The following is a 9,176-nucleotide window of genomic DNA, read 5'->3' on the forward strand; positions in this document are numbered from 1 at the left end:
ATCACACCACGACCCGTGAATAAGGACGATTCACGAATTAGGGTATGAGTCATATCTTAGCTATTCTATAACCAAGACATGGTGGAAAATAAAACAAAATTATTTGTAATAATTACACAATACATCGTATAACAAAAATTTACATAATAAACGTTTGAGTTTACTACATAAAATCATGGTTCTAAAAGACACTAGGCACTAGTTGGGCAACGGGTTGGGGCCTAGCACCTAGGTAGCTAGGCCGATTTATATTTTTCAAATAAATTTATAGTATAATTTTATAAACAAGTCCATGTTCGCACCAAAAAAGAAAAAAAAAGCATATTTATTGAAAAAAATAAAATCCAAAATTTACAAAAATAACTATTTGTTGTAAAATATAAGTATTGTATAAAACTTTATAGTTTTTCTAAGATCATAATTATTATTGGGCCTAGTTTTCTTTAAAAATAATTAAAATTGGGTCTGCTACAAATCTTGAAAAAAAAGTCCATAAACTTTTAATAAAAGAAAACCTACTAACCCTAAGAAAATATAGCTGCACCTACCCCAGTACCCCACCTTTCTCTATATCTTATCTGCAGACTGGTTTCTCTCTTCGATCTCACTCTCTGCAGCTCTCTCTCTCTCTCCCCCTCCATTCCTCTCAGCAGAAGATCTTCTCTCTCTCCTCCCTCTCTCTCCCTCCTCTCTCTCTTTCACTCCCTTCCTCTTTCTCCCTCTCTCTCTATCACTCCCTCCTCGTCGAATTTCATCGAAGATCTGAGGTCTGTGGGTGCAACTGGAGGTGGAAGGTGATGGGAATATGAGTTAACCCCCATTCATCCTTTAAGCCTAATTTTTATAATTAAATTCTCAATTTCACTTTGTTATATAGGCACTTCCCCTAACGCCCAATTGTATATTCAAGCATTTCCCTTGACGCTTGACACATACAAGGTTTCATTATTTTGTGTTCAAGGCATTTTCTAGCCATTGAATATCTTCACAACTCAAGCATTTACACAACCCCACACAGCTGAGCACTTAAACACAACATTGGTTTTCTTGCTTTAGGATGTTTATGCATATGTAATGTGATGTTGATATTAATAATCACATGCTCAAGATATCAACATATAAATCAAATAGTTACGAAGCAAGGTAATAATTTATAATACCATCAGATAAAGTGTTGATCATTAACCACTCTATATAATAATACCATCGTCTCGTCCATCTTTGTCAGGCAACCTGTTTTTATTAGAAATGAATAGCCATCCCTGTTAGTGAAGAGAACCGTATGAGTGAAAATATATGTCTCAAAGGCAACAAGGCATGAAATTATGTATCTAGCTTTTCCCCTTTCCTCATCCTTCTTTTCATGTCTTTCTTCAACTCCTACTCTTCTTGACTGTAGCTGAAATTTTGCATATGTAACATGAGTAGAACTGTAGAGAAACTTCCATGAAGTTAGTGATAGGTGCATTATTTCTCATATTTTCATGTTAATTATCCCTAAGTTTTGTTAAGGAATTGTTTATAAAAGTGATAGGAGTATATTTATGCGACTTAGTTAGCTTGTTTTCTTGCATTTATGTTGTTAGTTTCTAGTTATTTTAGTATTTTAAGCTATTTTCGTGTGTTTGTAGGTCCAAAGGGCTAAAGTAGCAAGAAAGTGCAATTTGGAGCAGTTTTGGGCTTAGAATGGATAGCACATGCTTGGAGTAAGGTGGATGGACTGAATTTGAAGTTCAAAGGAGGCTAGGAATATGCTAAAGAGTTGAAGAAATTAATTCAAGACTTGGAAGACAAGGAATCGGCTACAAAGAAGGAAACATGAGTCAAACTACCTTATTTTGACTTAGTCAATCCTAATCTTTTCCTACTTATGTTCCAGCTACCAAGAGGATCCCTAATTATATTAGGAGACTTAATTATATGGTTCTAGAAGCCTAAACCCCATTCCTAAAGGGGATGCCGCACCACTTTTCCCTTTCCCTTTCCCATGTCGTGCAAGGCAAACATCTTTCCTATTTTCTTTCCTTGCCACACCCTTGTTACCCTTTTCCCTATTGGATTCTGATTTAATTAGCCTTTTTCCTTGAGGATTTTGGGTCCAAATCTTTCCCAAAAGCATTTAATTAATGCCTAACCTTTTCTCCCTTTAAATATATGTTTATGCCACAAAGAACGATTCACCATTCATTCACCCATTCAACCATTCAATTTAGCCATCATCCATCCATCACCATAATTCACACCACCTATCCACCTATCCACCACACACCATAACCCAATTTCAGCCACAACCAACCTTGTGCTGCAACTTTTCAAGGAAAAAGGAAAGAAGACCCTTGAAGCCATGCCTGCCATTCAACTTTTGGATTGTTGGAGCGTTTCTAGGTGTATTCAATGTTTTGTTTTCAATGTTTAATTTAATTGTGAACATGAGGAGCTAAACCAGTTTTAGCTAGAGAAGAATTCAAAGCCATGAACATATTTGCAATATGAATTGATTACTTCCAGTTGTGATTTCATAAATTGTGAATGCAATTTGCTTAACTGTTTGATTCAGAACTTATTCTTGTATGTTGATTGAGGGTGCACACTTAGTTTGCATGCATGAATTTGATGCTAAAATATAAGGGATTTTCACCTAATTGTTATGAACTTATATTTGCAAGTAGTGGAGGTTGCTAGTCACAATTGTGTTAAGTAAATTCCTGGCAGGAGTATCATGTTGTTCATAGTTACGAATACCTTGTCAATGCTTATGATTTTCACAAAGCTTAATGATCTTTGATTGTATCTCTATTATGTTGTTCATGTAGGGAACTATTGAAGAACAATTTGGTTGCTAATGCATATTCCATCCAATTCAATGACTTAAGGAAAATTTGAGGGTTAATTAGTGCTGTTCACGGTTAATCTGGGACATTGAGGTTCAAGGTTTATTGGAAAAGCAATTGGAAATCGATTTGTATGCAAGTGTGTCATGTGTGGAGAAGGACCCTCTAGCTAGCTAATCACCCATGATTTCCCCCAATTTCGTGCCAAACTTGTTTAAGTCTTTAATCTACTTGCCTTTACTTTAAATTCGTCAAAAACCCAATCCCTTTTACTTTGTTGTGTCAAATTAGTTAGAATATGTCCAAACTTGTGTTTTTAAGTGTTTTGAGTCAAGTTAAAATTAATTTTCGTCCAAATCACCCTTTAGTGTCTAGTTTGAGTTTATTTGATTATTTTGTGCTATTTTGAGTCTCTTTAGTTTGTTTTGAATTCTTTGAGTCTAGTTAAGTGTTTTCAAGCCTAGTTTTATGTTTTTGAGTCAGTTTTAAGTAGATTAGCAATCCCTCCTAATCCTCGGCCTAGAACGATCCCTACTTACATCTTTACTACAATTGTCAATAAGAGGGTTTAATTTGAGTGCTAGTTTATAACACACAAAAAAAAAACTTTATTGCTTTCCTTAATTTCTACCAATCAGCGCAATTATGACGTTTTTGGAGATAAATCGAGTTTTCGAAAGAATTTTGATGCAAGGCCAATTGGAGAAGAAAGCTAAAAGGCTGAAGATTGTTGTGTCCGAATTTCATAATTTTCCATGGAGCTGTTCATTCTAGTTTTACAAATCAATCCCGCGAGAGTTGCATTCCTGTCAAAATTGCACAGCTGTGGGAGAATGAAGATTTGGAGCCTTTCGATTTCTCCTAGTGGCTTACGATATATTCTTGGAAAGATAAAGATATAAGGCTATGTTTCTCATATTTTTATAGAATTTTTCAGAAGATAAATCAACCCCAAAACAGGCATGCAAGACAGATGACGTGTTTCTGGAGCCAAGAAGGATTTTTTCCTAGTTTGTGTCATTAATTGTTTAGAAGTTTGTTTTATTTTAGGAGAGTTTCTCTTAGACCTTTTCGGATTTTTCTAGTATAAGTAAGGCGTCCTAAGCTCTCTCTATAGATCCACCCACACCACTACACCATTCACCATCTCCACATTTTGCGAAGAAGAGCTTAGGGGCTTGCCTTGCCGTGGACTCCATGTTCTATCTTTCTTTTATTTTTATTTCTATGTGTGACTAAGTTATTTTCTAAGGTTTATGATGAAGGCATGACATGAATATATGCAAAGTACTTTGTTAATTGTTATCCGATTATATGCCATATTGTATTCTTAATCCTTGTGCGTATTTTACTCTAGATTCAGTTTAATGACTGACCACCTTTAGGAATTTTGCATATAAATATTTGGATAAATCTATGAGGATGACCAATCAATTAGGTTTATTGGGATTAAGATTAAGAAGAGTAGACAAACTAGTGAGGATGACCAATATCAAGCTAGTCATACTTGGTTGACATGATTCTTCTATGCGTAGCTGTGTTTAATTGTATGCTTAACCAATAGGATATAATTATCATGTAGAAATACATGAGTTAATGCTTGACCACGGATTTAGAAAGAACAACCTTTACATTGGCATGATAATTAGATAGCAGTTGGCTCTTAGAAAAGTAAATAGGATTGTTGTTGGTGGATTCATAACCTTAGACTTCCATTGTTTCTCAATTTCTTCTTGTGTAGTGTGTTTATTTAATTAATTATCTTCTTTTTTTCTTGTTAATTTTAGTCTTAATCAATTATTCAATTCAATCTATCATTTGTTTGTTTAATTAAGTCTAGCGTGATTAATCGGTTAAATTGGTATTAAAGCAATCCCTATGGGATTGACCACGTATTTGCATATATTACTACAACTGATTTGTGCGCTAGCGAGTTTAATTTGGTTTAAATTAATCTATTATTTAGGTTATTTTAAATACACATCAAGGTTTTGGTGCCGTTGCCTACGATTACCCCTTAATCCCAACTCGGCTTGTTGATTATGTTTTACTTAGTTGATTGTTCATTTTATTTTATTTTATTTCTTTCTTACTTTTGTATTTTTTCTCTTTTTCTTATTTGTGTTTTTATAAAGATATGTTATTAGGACTCCAAAAATCTCATTCTACACTGCTCACAAATGCATTTTTCTTTCTAATTATAGAAAGTTTGTAGGGCAAAATGAGATTTTTAGATTGCCAATAACAATTTGCTTTTTGTTGTAGTCCTATTATATTAGGAATCTGATCATGTAAATTCTATCATATATGGGATATCCTTATAGGATTCTACCATATCTCTTAGACTAGATATTATCCCATTAGAGTTGTAATCCTATTGGGGGTAAAGAATTTACCTTCCTTACTACAATAAATAAAGGCATAATGGCGTGGAATAACACACCTCACTATTACACATCTCTCTATTGTTGGAAGTATGCCCACAAAACCACTCATTTGATGTAATAGCCTTTGGAATACTTATTATGTTAAACTATTATATGTTTAATGAAGGGCAAAGCTTATTGTTAATCACTATTTATTGTATTATGTGTTTTAAGCAATAAGGGAATCCAAGGAATGTATTTAATCTAAGAGAGAAGTGATCTAAGTAAGTTAGATTAACGAGACCTTTCTTTTATGTTCATTCCTAAAACATTCCTAGCCATAAGATTGCCAATTGGGCATTGACAATCCGCTAAGGTTAGTATGTGTTATGTTAACTCAAGCATGAGTATGACTAGTCTCAAGTTATTTAGTGTTGGACACTGAGACAAACACATAAGTGCTCAAAAATGGTAATCGAGTACACTGAACTATGATTCAAAGAGAGTTCGAACATACATGTCATGTAAGAACTCGTAAGTTGCAATATGCAAAGTAGTCCTTTGACCTGAGGCATCATAGATGCCTAATGGTTAGGTCATTGATCATTGATCATGTCAAAGGCATTCCATCGAGAGTGTCCACGACATTGTTGGGGTCAAGCTATCTAGTCATGTAGGCATATGAATGCACAACAAGGGATCTTTAACCTTCCATGATGGAGGGAGAATACTCTGAGATATGATTTGAGAGTCTTTGGCCAAAGCATACAAATATGACTTAGGAAGTTTGTTCCAAATCATATTCAATTGAATCATATAGAGAAGTATCACATTGGATAGTAGACATGAAACAAACTATCACTCAAACAATGTGATTAAGAGTATTGTATTAGAGGATGACCGTTTTGCATTGTAATTGTAACCGGATAGGTTCTCCAACCACTTATACTTAGCTTAGGTAGCCATGACATACTGTTAGGTGTCACTCATGGTTTGTGGAAGCCTTGAAGATTAGCAAACACTAATCTTCATCAAAGGGGAGAATTGTAATGTAGTTTCAATTCACAATTGATCGTTAAGAGTAACAATCGCCCAATGCCTCGCTAGTTGGAACCTAATGGATCGTACACCGAGTAAGGATGAAAGTGAACAAATATAAATGAGATGGATAACCTATTAAATGATTTAATCGAGAACGGTCAAGATTAATTAATTTGTTAATTAATTATACGAAAGGTTCGTATTGGGCTTTCAAGTTAGTTTCGGGTCTCGGGGCCCAAAGGGGTTTTGGTCCACAAAGCCCATTATGTTTAAGTTGTATGACAACTAAAACAAAATGGGCAATGAGCCCAATAACTAAAGGATGGCCAGCCATAGGGTGAGTGGTAGTGAACTTGACATAATTGCAAGTTTGCCACTACAATGTGAGGTGCTATAAAAGGAACTTTATAGCTTTACCACATTAGGGGTTTTTTTTTCTTTGAGACAAAAGAGCAAAACTCTTTCTCTCTTTGTCTTCCAAAGAGGCTAGTCACACTTAGAGAAAAATAGTTAGCAATCTTCCTTCCTCTAAGTCATCCTTGGTGTGGAGACATAGAGACTCCAAAAGTTTGGGGTTCTTAGAGTTCCTCTCCTCAAATCCTCGAGGAGCAAAGGAGAAACAAAGAAGCAACCATCTAAGGAGCAAATGAGGTGACTTGAAGGCCCTCCATTTGGGTGAATCCCTTGTGTAAACAAGGATGAACATCAAGGGTAATGAAACTCAAACTCTCTCCTCTTTAATTTGTTAAAGAGTCTTTTGGTTCACCATTCACTAGGCTTTGAAGGTCATGAGTTTTAGAATTGTTTTGAATGCATGCCTACTTTAAAGTGTTAATAGTTTGCTTATGTGTTCCAATGTTCTCACATGTTCTTAGCTAGGACAAATTTTTCCTTCATCTATGTCCTCTATAATTGTTCAATAAATTATGCTTACAACACGTTATCAGTACGCTTTTAACGCTGTGCTATTTTAGTTTGTTCATCGTCTAGGGAAGTATTATGTTTTAATCATTTTTTTATGATTAATTAATTTTTTTATTGAATTAATCTACATGCTATTGATTCAATTTATTTTTTCTGTGTTGAACATGATACAACGCATTAGAGATGCAATTTCGGCTTTTCGAGAAGGATCTTCTACAAATTCAAAGGCTTTTATTATTTTCTGCCAATCAAGTATGCTTAAAATAAAGGAAGATATTTGAAACGACCATAAAGCAAAAAAACATTCCCCATGATGCATGAACCTCATACATTTACATTTACCTTCTGAGATAAATTGTACATGTTCATATATTTGTCAGTACACACACACACACACACACACACACACATTTCATGCATTACGCAATTTTGTAATGTGGAATTTATGAATCAAAGAATTGAAAGAAATTAGAAGCAATTAGAGTTTTTCAAACCCTAGGAATTTTGATAAAGATTTAAAATTGATGGGAAATTTACGGCTGAGAAGCGGCCCGCAGCCGCGCTGCCACGCCTACTTGACACCAAGTTGAGTATGCAGTTTGAGGCTTGGGAGCTGGAATGACATCAGGGCAGAGCCTCGAGTGACTTGATTCTTTGCTCTTTGACAGCCCGTCACTCGAAGCGTTCCAACGTCCCCGTGAGGCATCAGGTATTTTTTTTTTTTGGAATTTGCTGCATGCGTAAACCCGGCTCTCAGCTTGGGTTTGAAATTTGCTGGGCTGCAGCCCCTCTAAGCCGCTTATTAGCCTTGTTGGGCGTCTTTTTTATCGATCCAGCACTCGCCCACAAAGCCATCACTGTTGGGCTTGTCAAGCACCATCGGCCCATCAAGCCAACATTGCTGAGCTTTCAGTGAAGCTGGGCTTTTCACACACTAACCTTAAGCCGACGAATGTTGGGCTCTTGCCATCCCTTCGGCCCAAATCTCTAGCAAGTCTGCAACTTGCCATGTAGTGGACTGGGCTACCTTGTAGCCGTGTCCTCAAGCCTAATGGCCCGCAAATTTTGTTTTATTTGTTGCAGGGCCATGTGTTGCAGCTAGCCCACACGTGATAGGCTGCATTCCTTTTTTGACACAATGATATATTTTGGCATCCCTGCTTCATAACGATACCCATATAATTTTTGGGACATCTTGATTAACGCTAATTACGCTATAATACACTTGTCCCTTGGTCCATTGCCAATCAAAGCTAATATAACCCATCTGTCATTATTTTAATTTGACGATCGACCTCGTATGGTCTTGATCTATTGAATTAATTAAAAGTGATCAACAATACGTTAATCTGACAAGAAATCTAATTTTATTGGCCTGCAGCCCACTTTTGGTCATTATTGATTCAATAATTTCTTTTTCTTCATTGAACTGTTGACATCATTTCGTAGTTTTGAAGCACTTACACTTGAGTTCCCGAAGCAACTCAAATCTTCTGCACTTAAATCAATACCTTGTATTCTGTGTTTTTGCTGGAAACTCTCTTTTATTAACTAACATTTATAAAATAAACTAAACTTGTAGTTTCAAATTTAGTGCCTTTGAAACCCAAAGTTTTCATAAAACAATACACCCTTGAAAACCCGATGTTTTTCATGTACACCATGTCTTAGAACTTGAAATGTTCTAACTTTGATGCTTATGGATATCTTATTTCCATAACACCAATCACAATCTTATTCCCTCCATTCAGTGGATTGTCGAATCGTCACAAGTTTGATTTCACTGATTTGGACGTTTCAAACAGAAACCACTGCATGTGGGTACAACGCGCGAATCTCTACTTGACTATCAAGAAGCTGAGAAACCATTAAAGCCAACAATGGCATGGAAGAGCTGCATAAGACTCCATTATAATCTTTATTCAAAGCCTTATGCCCGAAGCATTACAAATAGAAGTACTTCCTAAACGAGGATTCCATGGCTTTTTGGCTCACTCCTACGGACTGTCTAATC

Source organism: the organism of the source record quoted next, unplaced genomic scaffold (genome assembly GCF_019419815.1).
Source record: "Pyrus x bretschneideri cultivar Hongxiangsu unplaced genomic scaffold, Pyrus_bretschneideri_v1 Contig100, whole genome shotgun sequence".
NCBI lineage: Eukaryota > Viridiplantae > Streptophyta > Magnoliopsida > Rosales > Rosaceae > Pyrus > Pyrus x bretschneideri.